This window comes from Pecten maximus, chromosome 15 (genome assembly GCF_902652985.1).
Source record: "Pecten maximus chromosome 15, xPecMax1.1, whole genome shotgun sequence".
In the NCBI taxonomy this organism is placed as follows: Eukaryota; Metazoa; Mollusca; class Bivalvia; order Pectinida; family Pectinidae; genus Pecten; species Pecten maximus.
In genome coordinates this window covers 21561628-21578823 of record NC_047029.1, presented here as the reverse complement: position 1 = coordinate 21578823, position 17196 = coordinate 21561628, and positions in this window count along the sequence as shown.

Genomic DNA, 17196 nt, shown 5'->3' with positions numbered 1-17196 from the left:
TTCATGAAGTAGCCTTTTGAGGTTATAACTCAATATTTAAAAATAAATAAAAAAAAATCATAATATAAAAAAAAAATTTTTTTATTAGATTTGCTTATATAATTCCATCTGATTTAATTTATACAGCTCTAGTTCTCACTAGCAGAATATCCAGATTTGCTTAGAAACCTTGAACAAGTACCACGGGAATAAGACCAGTTGTTTCGAAAGTGTATATCTACATATCTAAGGCTTGAATACGATGGCCGATAGCGGCCGCCAAATAACAACTAGAGTAATAGATTTGTGTACATGTACATTTGCTACACGTACAGCACAACTACTCAATATTACAAAATGCGTACATGTACATTTTGCAACTTGTCATGTACAGTACAACTACCTAATATCCATTAATATTCCTTACATTCGAATCCAACATTCCACGATTTGACGGTATGAAATTGAGGTTACTTGGTACATGTAGGAGGATACGTGTTACATAGGGTAGAGCACGTGGTGACAAACTTATATTCCGAATGCCTTTTAGTCCAAAGGCACCGAAGGCTCGATAGTCCGAAGGCCCATCGGTCATAAGGCCCAATTGTCCGAAGGTCCGAAAATATGTAATATTGTAATGTGGATAAATGGTTAAATACATGTACATGTATGAATGGTTTCCCATTCAATATAAACAAAAAACAAAAAAACAAACAAAACAAAACAGTTTTGCCAAAAAGCATGGGCATGGGGATCAGTAGCATAATCCTTGACGTCGTGTCCTTCCAACGTTACGCTTCACAATACGACGCCATTTTGAATGGACTGGTCAATGCAATTTTAGTGTTTTCTGCTAAAGAAAACTCCAAATGAGCACTTCGTGAAAATATGAACATTGATATTTAAGCAAAATAACCACATTTTCTATGATCTTTTAGATTTTGAATATTCAATGTCTACCAAGAGTTGTCATTCCTTGTATTGACATGTTGATGATGGTGGTCAGTTATAGGGCCATTTTTTTGTTAAGATGCGGTGAATTAATTAGTGATGCTGATGTTGCGTTGTTCCTTAAATTCTAGTTGCACACATGTATCAGTGGCAATCCAAGATGCTCACTCACGCTCTCCGCATTTATATTAATCTCGAGATTTGTCACGGAGCCGAGAACGAGGCTTTAACAACGTGTGCTGAACATAAACTACATACATGGTCGTTGTTTACATATCGAGCATACGTGAACCATGTAAACGGTGTAGTTGACAATGTTCAAAAGCTAATCAGCAATCCAATAGACGTCCGGCAAAATCGGAATTCGAGTCTATTCCCTTTTCTTTTCTCGCTAAGTTCCAACGAATCATTTCCTTTTCTAAGGAAATACTCGGGTTTTGCCGATTCCACTCACTTTTGGCAGAATCTGTCTGCGTTTTCCCAGGTCCACGCTTTCGGTGTTCCGCCATTTTGTATGGACTGTAAAACCCGCCGTTGCATTCAGGGACTAATTTTCAGAGAAACTTGGCCCGGCAGCCACAGTCATTATTTTTGGGAATTCCCCGTATACTTTCATAAATACACATTTTCTTTCAGTTTCTGATTCACGATAGTCTGTTAGGTATGTAGAAATCTATCAAGTCCGAGAACTGTAAAAAGCTCAAAATGTTTGTGTTTACGCGCCAAGAACTTTTTCTGCGCATGCCACGCATGCTTTTTTATTCTGTTTATTTCTGTTGATTTTTTCGCTCCAAATCTTTATCTGTGAAAGTTTCTTTTGAACCATTTGATTTTGAATCGGTCTTTATCTTTAATTTCTTATTTTTCACAATAGGGTTAAAAAAAGATATATCAAAAATTTTGAGTAATGCCAATATAAAACTAAATATCAACATTACTGCACAACATGTAGTAGTATATTTACCTATTACGGACTAGCGGGCCTTCGGACTATCGAGCCTTTGGACTGTTGGGTCTTCGAACTATTGAGTCTTCGGGCTAAAAGGCATTCGGAATATAAGTTTGTCACCACGTGCTCAACCCTATGTAACACGTATCCTCCTACACCAATTAACCTCAATTTCATACCGTCAAATCGTGGAATGTTAGGAATGTTAATGGATATTAGGTAGTTGTACTGTACATGACAAGTTGCAAAATGTACATGTACGAATTATGCAATATTGAGTAGTTGTACTGTACATGACAAGTTGCAAAATGTACATGTACGCATTATGCACTATTGAGTAATTGTACTGTACATGCCAAGTTGCAAAATGTACATGCACGCATTATGCAATATTGAGTAATTGTACTGTACATGCCAAGTTGCAAAATGTACATGCACGCATTATGAAATATTGAGTAGTTGCACTGTACGTGTAGAAAATGTACATGTACACAAATCTATTACTCTGTAGTTGGTATTTGGCGGCCGCTGTCGGCCATCGTACTTGAATGACCACACCACCATAGAAAGTTAGGTCAAATCCAGGTTAAGTCTCATTCTGAAAATGAAAGTTAGGGTAGTGACAGGTATTTCAACAAGATTAGAAAACGTCTGATTTCATATCGCATAAGGAAATCAAATCTTTCCAAACGAGATCATGATTTCGACCATTAAACTGTGCCATTGTCACATCAACCTGCATCTCACGAAACAATGTGTTGTTAATGTCCTCGTCGTTAGTCGACACTTGTCACGAAAATCGTGATAATGGGAACAAGTCCTCGATTGTCGAATCATATGGGACATGTAAACAACGAAGGCAGGTGATGCGGGGATAAAGTAGGTTTTACTTTCAAGTGTTAATGCAACACTTGATTGCCAATTCATGATATTCTTCCCATCGTTAAATGACTTTGATTAGTTGATTGTTGACTATATGATTTCGACTTCTATTTCAATGTTTGTATCCCAAATGCTTCAAAGCAATTTTAACAAGGAATATAATAAATAAAGTTATTTAAAAAGTGACGTATGGTTTTGATACGGGTCTTGTCATGAAATGCATGGCTTACGTACAAACGAATTTCAAGTGGCGATTATCTGATGTTAACTCTGGAATAAATAGCTGGAATTCTTCAATATTGTTTCTCTTTATGATTTATATAAATTATCATGAAGAGCATTGGCTTGGGAAGTAAGTATACAATATTGTAACCATGGCAAACATTCGTCCTATAGACAACGGAAACTATTGGAAACATTTTTCTTCATACTCAAAAACGAGTCTGTTTTACTATCAATACTGTTAATATACAGCATAAATATAATGTATTCAAATGTTCACGAGGAGCAAAGCGATTTTAACTTAAAGTACCTATAAACTCCTGATGGATTTCTGAATCACTCGTCATAGGATAGGGATAGCTGAAAACGTCATATATTTTGTATGATATCAGATGACGTCATTAAAATAAGTTCACGCATCATTGTTAATGTCGTCCTACACTTTTCAAACACCTTAAATACAGCACTAGTATTATCTGGTTGTCGTGCTCAATACACTTTTAGTACGTAACAAGACTGGTAAACATTAGCATCTTGTTAGAGATTTTCGCAAAGTGAAACTCCATATCACCTCTTTCGGTGGGGTATCTTAATCAATGGAAAGAGTAGATTAATGTTTACTTGAAAAGTACTGTGTTTATGATTTTAACATTTATCTTCATAAACAAGTCAATTCATTATGGAGAAAATGACCAAGTACGGCATTTTTATTTCACAATCGAGCCTTCTGCCAATTGGTTGCGGAAATCATTCAGGTGCACAGCAAAATATACATCAATTAGTCAGTTTCCTATCCAAAAAAAAGCCTCATTTTATCAATTATTATGTTGGATACAATTGGCCTTCATCACAAGATTTGACTAACCATAGCCACATTTTTTTATTATAAACCTATCGCGAGTGTACCGATATATATCTACATTTTTTAAATATTTCGTTGATTTATGTCTCTTGCCGTTTTTGCTCGTATTTTAATTACTTATTTTGGCCCTAATGACCTTTATAGTGTTGATGGGCCGTTGAGCACTTTAACTAACTAACTAACTTAACAATTCAATTCAATTCAAATTTTTAGTAACAGCAACATGCAGACTTTGTGTTAGGCTGTGTAGGCACGTTGTAAAACTTGTAAACAATGCAACGTCATCGGAATGTACAAAATTGCAACAATATAGAGTAATATATGTTTCATGAATATGCCAATGAGCAACATAATTGGGCACAACAACAACCCGCACGCGTATCTATATCCTGACTAACTGTAAACGTGATATTTTAGCGGAGCTTTTGATTTGGCATTTTTTGCGCTGGAGCATTCCGCTAAATTATTGTTCCGCTAATTGTAGTTAATCTACATCTGTTTCTATCGCAATCATTGCTGGTATGCTAATTAATCTGTTTTAATTTAGTTTTGCGCTAAGATTTGAGTGCGTCAAAGCAAGTATATTTACAGTATATTGAACGATGTCTTTTTATAACATATACGGTTTCCGATAATATCGAGGTCCTTTGTTTTAACCTCAATTGGATTCACGCTCAGATGTATTACGGAATTATTATTGTGGAATTCGGATATGTTATACTAAACCACTGCGAATCGGTAAAGTCGTTGATTGTTCTAAACACGTAACTATTGCACAAAATGACTGTCGTAGCAAACGTCATACTTTAATCGTAGCAATATGCCAAAAGAATAATTGTGGCGAAGTTATGTGCGATAGCCGGATTAATGGTCACTGTTTTGATAAGAAATATGCAAAACTAAACTAAGCCGCAGCCAACATATAGAGGATAATCAACAAGTCCATCACGCGCTTCGTGAATATGTACTGATGAGGAAAATCTGTGACGTCATAGATGTTATATACAGCACGTGCTCGTGATAAAGGCCAGTTAAGTACACAATTCGGTCCAATTATTAAGTAAGTAAACAAACATAAAATCCCACACAAAGGAGATATTATCATGTACGTCAGGTAGGTATATGTATATTGAACATCTGCACATGTTCTTAAAAGGTAGGTTAGGTCAATTAAAAAAGAATGAACATTCTAGGAGAAACATTGCTCCCGTAACATATCTATGAAATGTTCAAACTATATGAGAAGTAGCTTTATTTATTACCAATGCTGTAAGTAAATTCAAGTTTTTAAAAAAATGTGTATTTTTATTATAAAAATCGACTGAAATAATTAGTGTCAAGTTGTAAATTTGAACATATTTGTGATTGGCTTGCTCCATTCTGATAGGCTGTTTTCACCGATAAGACGCTGTAAGAGGTACTGGCTAATCTCGAGGCAATCCTACGCTTCAGTCGTAGTGCGACAGTAATTATCCAAGGCTGGTATAGAATCTCGCTAATTACCATCGAGGGTCACAAACATAACGAATAAAGTATGTTCACGTTAGATTGGCAGAATTTTGTGCTGTGATATATGTATAGTACAAACAGGAATAGCCGATTTATATCGTTCAATCAGCTTGGTATTCTGTGATATCACAGGTACTCATAAAATTAGCAAGTATATAGAACAAGGTCCGTCTGGTTCTACCTGTAATGAAAATAAAGTAATAACCAACAAAAAAATAAATAATTAAGCAGAACTTTTTTGACGTCTTTACATCCAATTGTGTCTTTCTTTTGTCGAAAGTATACAAATGATCTTTATAGAATCTATTCTTGATAATTGATTATGAGTCGAAAGAGGACAACACATATTACACATTGAGATTGTGTTAATGGTCGACCATTTCGATTGATCCAAAATCGAACACATTTTTATCTTAGGAACAACAACACATAGTGCATATGATATATCAATCTAATTAAAATCTAGATGGTCATTCTCACTACGTTACATGAACATCTAACAACATCCCATAAGGGGTAACGTCAGGGTGACCATTTGGATTAGCCAATCAAATGACTACTTCCAGAATCTTGGAAGTGAATTTTTTTATGTCCGAATTAGCATGACTAGAGTGCATAGCTGGTATAATCTGTCAATTTGTTTCAAGTCATTTCGTCCCAAAAAGCATATAGGTATATACTGTGCCGAAATGGTTTGCTTCATATGCATGCTGTGACGAAATGTTTTGCTTCGATGACATCGACAAATTGCCAATTTGCCCTGAAAGTGAAATACACACATCTCAGAGGTCACCCCGACGTGACCCCTTATGGGATGTTGTTAGATGTTCATGTACAACTAAGACAGGAAATTCACATCTTTATCTTGGGATCAACAACACATAATGCATATGATATATTATTCTAATTGATTAGATATATAGCATAGTAACACAAATGACGAAGGGGAAAAACTTTATGACTCGTGCCCTGACCCGGCCTCGAACTCACAATCTACGGCACCCAATCGCCTAGCCAGAAATATCTGCAGCATTTACCACTCTGCCATATCCATGTTCTTAAAAAGAAACATGTCAATGGCGCAGTGATGGTCGGCCCGATACCATGACATGATCATAGTGACATCGTCTATGAGATGATATGAAGTTTTCTTGCGGACACAGATTGTCGCATTACATATTATGCAGACGCGCTATATAGATAATGCATTGCTGCTCATCTATGCAATACCTTTAGATGCGGCCCCATCACCTTTCTTAAACCGCCATATGACTGCTCGACACCTTTTTCAACATTTAGTTGCTATTGCACGTTGGTCTTCCATATACATGTATATCACTTCTCCTGAACTTGCATTACCCCGTCCTTCAACCCAGTACCATGTGAAACAGTACATCTTCCACAAACTTCTTATGTAGTTCCATGTTGACCCGACACCCCCACTTCTCCTTACATTGACATTTTATCCGGCATCTCCTGCCTCCCATACATAAACATGATTATGCGTCACTTCCGTTCCTCCATACAGTTGCGTTTTCACCTGTCATCTCTTGCCTCCTATGCATTTTAAAATATGATTATGTATCACCTCCGTTCCTCCATACACTGACATTTTATATGGTACTACCGCGCGTTCGTACATATTTGTACCTATACAGTACACCTGACTTGTATAAAGAATGGGTAATATATGTACCGTTATCTTTGTATGGTGATTACAGCTATGACACGTTCTGTAGTAATTAGCGTTCCCTTGAAAGGTTTCACTTTACTCCTACAATTATACGACCCCAAACCTTTCTATCGATTGTTAAAATGTCCTGTCTAGAAAATAATTTCGTTTGATGATCAAACACCGGCTATCAATATGTTAGTTAAACAGTATAGTTGTATCCTACGTATATGAGAGTATTGATAGAAATGCACTCTCCTCTCCATATATTCAATCTTTGTTTTATGTTATTTTGCCAATACAATGCTTTACCGAATTCGTATTTAAAACAACACTACCACTGCTTGTTAAGCCAATTTTCAAATGCATGGATGTTAAATCTAAAAAGATGTATTTCAACATGTATAAAGTGTCTCTATTTTAACCTACGCAAAGTTTAGTTCGGGTATCTCAATCCTAAAACAGAAGTATGTCCCTTAGCACCCAAACGTTACACGTTTCCTCACTTAGGTATACATGAAATTATGGTTCATGATTGCCCACATAGTTATACATGTACTGTACACCATCCTGACTTAGATATACATGTAAGGTACATGGTTTCTGTCATACGTATACATGTAATAATGGTACATGATTTACCACATACGTATACATGTAATAATGGTGCATGATTTCCCACATACGTATACATGTCGTAATGGCACATACGTACACATGTAAGGTACACGATTTCCCACATACGTATACATGTAATAATGGTACATGATTTCCCACATACGTATACAAATGATTTCCCACAGAGGTATTCATTTAAGGTACATGATTTCCCACATAGATTTATATTTAATAATGGTACATGATTTCCCACATACGTATACATGTAAGGCAAGTGATTTCCCACATAGGTACACATGTAAGGTACATGATTTTCCAAATACGTATACGTATACATGTAATAAAGGTACATGATTTCCCACATACGTATGCATGTAAAAATGGTACATGATTTCCCACATTCGTATACGTGTAAGGTACATGATTTCCCACATAGGTATACATGTAAGGTACCTGATTTTCCACATACGTATACATGTAATAATGGTACATGATTTCCCGCATAGGTATACATGTAATAATAGAACATGATTTTCCACATATGTTTACATGTAAGGTACATGATTTCCTTCATAGGTTTACATTTAATAATGGTACATGATTTCCCACATAGGTATACATGTAAGGTACATGATTTTTCAAATACGTATACATGAAATAAAGGTACATGATTCCCACATAAGTATATATGTAATAATAGTACATAATTTCCAGCATGCGTATACGTGTAAGGTACATGTTTTCCCACATAGGTGTACATGTGACAAGTGTACATGATTTCCCACATACGTATACATGTAATAATGGTACATGATTTCCCACATACGTATACATGTAAGGTACATGATTTCCAACATAGGTATACATGTACTGTACACGATCCTCACTTAAGTATACAAGTAGGGTTCATGATTTACCACATAGGTATACATGTACGGTAATGATTTCGCACATAGTTATACATCAAATAAGGTACATGTTTTACTACATACATGTACATATAAAAGCAAGATATCATATTTCCAAAATAAATATGTACAACATTCCTCATGTATGTACATATACAAAAATAGGGTTCCACAATGTTCATGTATGTTACATGTTCCTCCCTATGGGTATACATGAAAGGATATACGTACGTATAAATATGTAAAGTTAAAGATCTTTCGAACAGATGCATGCATGCAAAGTGCCTGTTTTCGCATGTATGTGTAAAATGTAAGTTTTATAAAAACAAAATTCTAATAAATACATGTAGGTACATGTAAGGATTTCCCAAATATACATTTATTTAGGTACAAGTAGATATATATATATGGAGGATTACTCTTTTTCATGTCATTATAGTAATTTGTCGTTTTATGTGTGTGAGTGTTTAGGTATGTTAGAGTGAGGGATTTAGCGCGTCAGGGTGTGTGAATTTGCGTTTGTGTGTATATGTAAGGTGGATGTATGGGTGCAGGAGCGCTCGTATAAAACGTGTACACGCATTCCATGATTTTGATATGAATTATTTAGTACATATGTGAAGAAGTAAAATCATTAGAGTATTAGGGTAGTCAGTGATCTTGGTCTTCCCATACTCTAACGGCGAGGACAAAACAGATATACCAGAAGGAACGGAATGAACTTGGAGAAAGCTTACTACGGCATGAAAGTTATAGATATTTGTAACAGTTGAATGCTTTGAATAGTGATAAGTCAGTCCTTAACCGGCTCGGTAGGAAAGATCACTCACATGCCCACCCGAAAGCGGGATTGGACATTTTCCTCATATTTTATTTCCAACTTAACGTACACGAGAAAAGTATCTGTTATATATGTCTATCTGCCTGTCAGTCATTCTACATGTAACATATGAAGGTGTACGTTGATACTTGTACACGCACCGTATAAAAGTTGTATGTTGAAACATTGAACTGCTAACAAATGGTAGTATACAGTCGATATGTATACAATTTGGGTGACAGATAAATAGAATCAGGACATGAAATATTTATCTGTCACCCAAATTGTATTCATAGCGACTGTATACTACCATTTGGTAACAGTTTAATACTTATATTTACATTCATATTCTTTTTACTGTTGGTTATGACGCGTTTAAATTTGTCGCTTACCCATCACTGACGTCATCGAGTTGAAATACCGGAACAACCGAAATTCTAGGAATAATATAGCCCCTGTCGTTATTAATAGCAAAAAGTTTTTGCACGAATTTAGCTTTATTCTTAATTTCATATACGTCTGTAGATATCGTCAAATTGTTCAGAATTGCATAATTTCTTATCGCTTAAAATCAAAGCCGTTTTTCTGCGTTATGATATATGGTTAACATTTAGAAGTGATACGGCGTTGAACGGGTATTGTACAGGACAGACTCGATTCCTCGGAAACACTTGTGTCTCAATCGACTGGATTTACGTTATTTTCAGAAGAATATGAGCTCATAAATTCTGAATGAAAGTCGTCTTGACAGCAGGTGAAAACGATTCCAAGGATTTGGTTTGGTTTATTTTGTTTAACATCCTTTTAACAGCCAGGGTCATTTAAGGACGTGCAAGGTTGAGGAAAGCCGGAGTACCCGGAGAAAAACCACCGGCCTACGGTCAGTACCTAGCAATTGCCCAACGTAGGTTTTGAACTCGCAACCCAGGGGTGAAGGGCTAGTGACACCTTAACCACTCGGCCACCGCTGGCCCCGATTCCAAGGATATTTCGTTAGAAACAGATTCCAGTTTAACTGGTTACATCAATGTCGCTAACTTAGCAGACGATGTTCAACTTCACAGGGGCTCGATTTTGTAAGTTAGCATTTGACATCAGTGAATAACCACAAAACTAAAATCCAGTATACATACGTGTACACAATCATAAACCCTGTCGTAACTTATTATTTTTTACAAGATTTTTTTTTTAGAAATACTGGACTTTTAATGTTGTCATGTCTTGCATTTCTGAAAAATTGGCAACGAGCCCCTGTGAGTGTGACGACATTGACAATTTGATCGAATAGCTCTTATAGCATTTGTTTTTAATTATAAAATATTACTCTCTTAACTTGTGAAGTTGCTTTATTTTTGTGGTGGCCTATGTAAATAAATGCTACATGTAACATCCGAAAGCTCTCTAGGCCGAAAGTAACATTAAGTAATTTTAAAAAGTTGAATGAGTTTGTAGCCTACCATAATTTAAAACAGGAGACCCTTAATGTGGTATTGGAGTCAGTTGAGAAGGGTGATTATTTCTCTTCAATTAATTTGAAAGATGCATACTTTAGTATTTCCATGGCTAGGTAGTGTTGAAAATTGAATTGAGAGGAATGTTGTATGAATTTGTGACTTTGCCGTTTGGTTAAACAATTGCGCCAAGGGTGTTTACTAAATTTCTCAAACCAATTTTTGCTAACATTCGTAGCAGCGGTATTTGTGGATTTTGCTACATCGCTGATTCCCTTGTAAAGGCGGCTGAGAAAGATCAATGTGAAAGACATTATTTGGTGTTAGCTAATAAGTTAAAAATTGCAGAGTTTCAGATTTATCAGGAAAAGTAATCTTTTAAGGCGGATACAGTCATTGTACATTTGGGGTATGTCTACGGGACCTGGCAGGTTTGATAAGGTTGTTCACATCGTCTTTAAGGGCAGTCAAGTTGGCTGGACTCTATTATAGGGTTTCAGATAAAGTTAAGACAGGCAGTTTGGCTGCTGGAGCATCCTATGATGATGTTATTTACATTGCCAGTTATGACTCGAAGTGAGATTCAGTGGTGGGAAGTAAACTATAAAAACAACACGATCTTGCATGGAACAACTGGAAGCCTTGCTGTGTTGGATGGTCAGTTAATTCTAATTGTCCATCTGTCGCGCAAGTGATGGATTATTTAACACCTATGGTTGATAGTGGGAAATCGTATAGTGTCATTAATACCCACATAAGTATGTTGACTCAGACATTCGCAGTGTTAGGGAGTGATCACATGGTGAATAACCAGTTGTTGTCTAGATTCATAAGGGGAGTGTTTAATTCTAATCCGCCCAAGTCAAGATACGAATTTACATGGGATGTGTAAATGTTTCTGAGATTTTTGGAAACACTGTCTTCTATGTCAAGTTTAGATTTACTAACGTTGACTAGGAAATTGGCTTGCTTACTCGCTTTGACTACAACACAGCGGGCTCAAACACTTGTGAATTTCAACGCTACTTTTATGCAGGAAAGTATAAAAGCTTATGAAAATCTCTAGGTCATCTAAACCGTTTCATAAAGTAACAGTTGAAAGGTTTTCTATGGAAAGTTTTTGAGTATTAAGAGTAATGAGAGAGTATTTGGTAAGAAAAGAGGGTTTCAGGAAATCTAGCAAACTATTAGTGTCATTCAAATTAGAAACAAACATTTCTACTGATACTCTGTCAAGATGGGCATCAGAGTTAATGCTGAAAGCAGGGATTGATTCATAGCAGCGGCATGTTTGTCCTTACAAAAAATTCCTGAGCGTCACAAACAGCATGGACAGGCCAGAATGTGAATTTGGAAAGGCCGTGGTTTCCACAGTGGACAAGTGTTGATATGATGAATGAATAAAGACAGACGCTGTAATTATGATATTGGTCTTTTTTAATTTCGTTTTTTGTATTGTTGGGTACTCGCTTTGAAGATGCGGATTCAACCCGACAAGCCGGAGATGCTTGAATGAATAGAATGAATGAAAGAGAATCCCCCCTCATTCGAGTATCTCCGATACGAGGGATGAGGGAGATTCTCTGAAATGAAAGTCCGAAGGCTGGACGGTTGAATACCCACCCTCCCGCCACAGTGGTTTTTAATTACCAACAAATATACCTTTGAAGAAGCATGGAGAAGTGACGTGTCGTGTGTTCTATAGAGTTCCTGAGAAGGCCAGATACCCGGATCTAGTGGATATTTTTGTTTAAACCTTTAGAGGTCAAGGTCGCGCTCCTAAAGGTTGGCAATATGCAGATTCAACCCTCCAGCCTTCGGGCGTTCATTTCAGAGAACTTTCATCGTATCGGAGATACTCGGATGAGAGGGGATCATCCTCCGTAGGCAAAGTTTTTGAGAGGGTTATTTTTAAACATGTTCACAATTATTTTATCATAAATTCTCTCTTTTATGAACACCAGTTTGGTTTCATGCAAGGTCATTCTACTGTTATAATGCTTGTAAGGCAATAGAGAAAAAGGGTAAACATGTCTTCTCTTTTTTACCTATCAAAGGTTTTTGAGGTTTGTCATTTGGGTCTACTGGCAAAATTGAAATCTTCCGGTATTTCTGGAAACCTGTTATCTCTACCATAGAAATAAGAGAGTTTTCATTGCTGATTCGGTTTCTTCCATTGATTACGTTAAGGTAGGAGTGCCTCAGGGCTCTATTCTCGACCCTTACTTTTTTTACATACATCAACGATATCCCTTAAATTCTAGGTCCTTCATCTCGTCTTTTCGTCGATGATGCATTTAGGTTGAAAGTGGTCTGATCATGTCGATTATATCTATAATTCAGGAATGAAGAAAATAAATGCACTCAGAAAGTAAGTACTTACACCCTATTGTTCTGTTCATTTATTATGAATCACTTAATATCGAGTTTTTGTTTTGTTTTTGTTTTTAATATTACTTATCCACATCGATATCGAATCGAACCATGTCCAAACGAGCTGTCTATTGTTCAATTAAACGTACGAAGTGTTCGAAATAAACTTCAGTATATTGAAAATATCGCTCATGAATATAATATTATCTACTTGACTGAAACTCATTTAGACGAACATTTCTCATCTGAAGGGTTTTTATATCCCTTTTCCGTTTAGACACAAAATTTGCTTGTAGTGGGATTGTAGTACACGCTAGAGAAAGTCTTAAAGTAAACCGTTTGTTAGGTCTAGAATTTCCGGAAGATAAAATATAATGGATAAATGTCGAGTTACCTGATTCTAGCATATCAATATGTACGATACATACACCAGACAATGCCGTAAATCCTTTCTGGGACAACTTACGCATTCCAATAGATAGAGCATTAGATATTTCTCCTAGTGATTAATCGTGATTTTAATGTAGATATGCTCATGAGGGGAGTGTTCACATTCTAACAACCCAAGCCAAGATACGAATTTACATGGGATATGTCGGTGTTCTGAGATTTTTGGAAACAGTGTATCCTATGTCATGTTGAGATTTACTAATGTTGACTAAGACGTTCGCTTGCTTACTCGCTTTGCCTACAGCACATCGGGCACAAACTCTTGTGAATTTGGACACTGATTTTATGCAGTATTTAGGAAATTCTATTTATAATCCCAAACCTTATGAAAACCTCTAGGCCATCTAAACCATTTTATAAAGTAACAGTTAAAAGGTTTTCTAGGGAGGTTTTGTGTGTACTTAGGGTACTGAGAGAGTACAAGAGAAGAACAGAGGGTTTAAGGAAATCTAGCAAACTATTAGTGTCATTTAAATTAGGAACACACATTTATTCTGATACTCTAAGGGTATACTAAGGGTACTGAGATAGTACTAGAGAAGAACAGAGGGTGTAAGGAAATCAAGCAAACTATTAGTGTCATTTAAATTAGGAACAAACATTTCTTCTGATACTCTGTCGAGATGGGTAACAGAGTTAATGTTGAAGGCAGGGGTAGATTCACAGTTTAAGCCTCATTCTGTATGTCGGGCAGCTACATCTACAGCAGCAGCGCCAGGTTTGACCTTACAAAAAAATTTAACAAGTGATGATTGGCCTTCCGCAGGTACTTTCCGGACATTTTACCTGAGGGACAAAAACAGCATGGACAGGCCAGAATGTGAATTTGGCAAGGCCGTGGTTTCCAGTGGACAAGTGTTGATATGATGAATGTGTTGATATGATGAATGAATAAAGACAGACGCTGTAATTATGATGTTGGTGTGTTTTAATTTTTTTGTTTTTGTATTGTTTGGTAATCGCTTTGAAGATGCAGATTAAGCCTGAGTGGCATGAATTCCCCCTTCTTATGGAATTTCGAAAACCTTTTAGAATTGTTTTAAAACTATCTCTTTCATAGAATCCAGAGCGTTTTCATTGCCGGTTCCCTTTCTTCCATTGGTTACATTTTGGCAGGAGTGTTTCAGGGCTCTATCTTCGGCCTTTACTTTTGAAGCAGATAAAAAAATAAAAAGTTTAAATCAACCCAAATGTGAAACGCATATCTGGTTTACAGGAAACCCACTTTTAGTTTGCGTTGTTCTATGTTATATAACTGAGCCGATTTATCGTTTTGCTAATGAAATTTAATCTTTGTTCTTATATAGATATTCGCGGGTTGGGGGACGATGTATTCTTTTAAGAATATGGAGTCGGTTAACATTATACTACTTTACTGCATGCTGGTCCGTCATGTGCAGACTGTACCTATACAAGTATTGATGGTAAGACAGTGGTCATCAAAAATATTTATTGATCATTTGTTCTATCACCCAAACAAGACTGTCTAACAATCAATAGAAAGCTTAAGGGTTGTATAATTGTAGGACGAAAGTGGAATCGATGACATTATATAGAACATCAAAACATCCCTCGCATTATATAGCCATTAAATTATACGGTAATTTATATCTCAGGTTTTATATCAACAGCACTAAATAATGGTTGGAATAAAGCGAAAGAGCGAAATAAATATTAGAGTTAAGCTTTCATCTGAATGATATCACATGACTTGAATAATAAAAATATAAAGACCAAAAAATGAACATCATCACATCATTAACTCTATGGGGCGTTACCACCGGAAAACAACAGTTATTGATCTAATAATTGATGTCTCTTTGACATGTCAAATACGTATCAACTAAAACCTGAAACAACAATTCCATTTGAGATAAAATGGTTGAAAATAACAATGCAATTCAGGTTTATGGATGTTGTTACGCTGTTTGACACGATCCCAAGTACGTATCTTCCTCAATGTGACTTATTGTACTGAAAGTTAGAACAATACCGACGTGAACAACACCAGGGTTCGTTTAGATTATAATCTACTCGGGTACAGTAATATGAAAACATTAAGATGTTTATAGGCCTAATCGTTTACGATAGCCATACGCAGGCATTGGCTTGGTACATGATGAAACCCATGGATCAACGCTCAGAAACACATCCTTAAAAAGAAAACTACACCTACTGGCCTGGACCCGCATACTGTCTATTTTGTAGTATTCGCGGGATATTTATTTCGCTATAGTATATTCTAGGTCATTAAAAATAGTGTGATAATAAATACCGAACAAATATATAGAAGTTTTTACAGCACCATATGAAGTTATGAACTTGACCCGACTGAGACAACCGCGAATATTAGCTCCGTGAATTGTAGTAAATATGAAGTATATATTTTCATGGACATAAATGAATTGTAATGGGTTACAATACAATAACTGCTTCTGATAATTTGACATGTACATTGTGCTTCTTACAAGACATCGACAAATAGATGATATGCCATAAGATAAGATATGAACAAAATATACCTGTTTATTTACATTGGAAAAGAGGAATATGACCAGTTGGTCCGAAAGGAGAAGCGTCTCCGTCTTCTTACATACAAATCTGGGTTAAAACCAGGTTATGGTAAAAGAAATCTCATCAACCTCGGACAATATATGTTAGGGAGTCGCATAAACATATTGCAAAGGGACAGTACGTTGTACAACTTAGTCGTATATTGATGGAAATAAAAACCATTGCCAAAGAACTGACGAGTTCAAAATGGATTATATCAGACAGGGCTGAGGATTCAAGATATCTACAAAATATAGTTATATATAAAATATTTATAGAAGAAAACACCTTTCCTTGACAACTGAAGTAACACAGTCCTATTGTGGTGGTTGTACCACAGAGAGACGCAGATCTGAACTGACATATAGATAATACAAATATCCGAAAAAATATAAGAATATCAAACTAATGCACAAAATAATATACGTTCTTAAATAAACATAAATCATTATAACAGAACTACCGTATCGTCTACCTCATTCATAATATATAAAGTAACAAGTTAGTACGATTACATCCATCGACTCCACTAAGATGTTTAATTCCTGTGTGCCAGTCTGGGATATGGACATCCGTGCTGAACTAAAACACAATTCCACTCGTCACATTGTCACGATTTTCTTGATAAGTTGAAGGTGATCCTAAATAAACTGGACTACACAAAAACGTTGAAAGCATCCGTTGTCATTATTGTACATTTGTTTCAATCTGTTTAACGTTCTATTAACAGCCAGTGTCATTTAAGGACGTGTCAGGATTTGGAGGTGGAGGAATACCGGTGTACCCGGAGAAAAACCACCGACTTACGGTCAGTACCAGGCAACTGCCGCACGTGGGTTTCGAACCTGCGACCCAGAGGTGGAGGGCTAGTGATAGAGTGTCGATACACCTTAACCATTCCGCTACCGCGGCCCCTATACTTGTATTACTGTTAGGCAAATAGGAATAATATAGACGAGATTGGCAGATGTCAGGTTGATTAGTGGGATTAAGTATT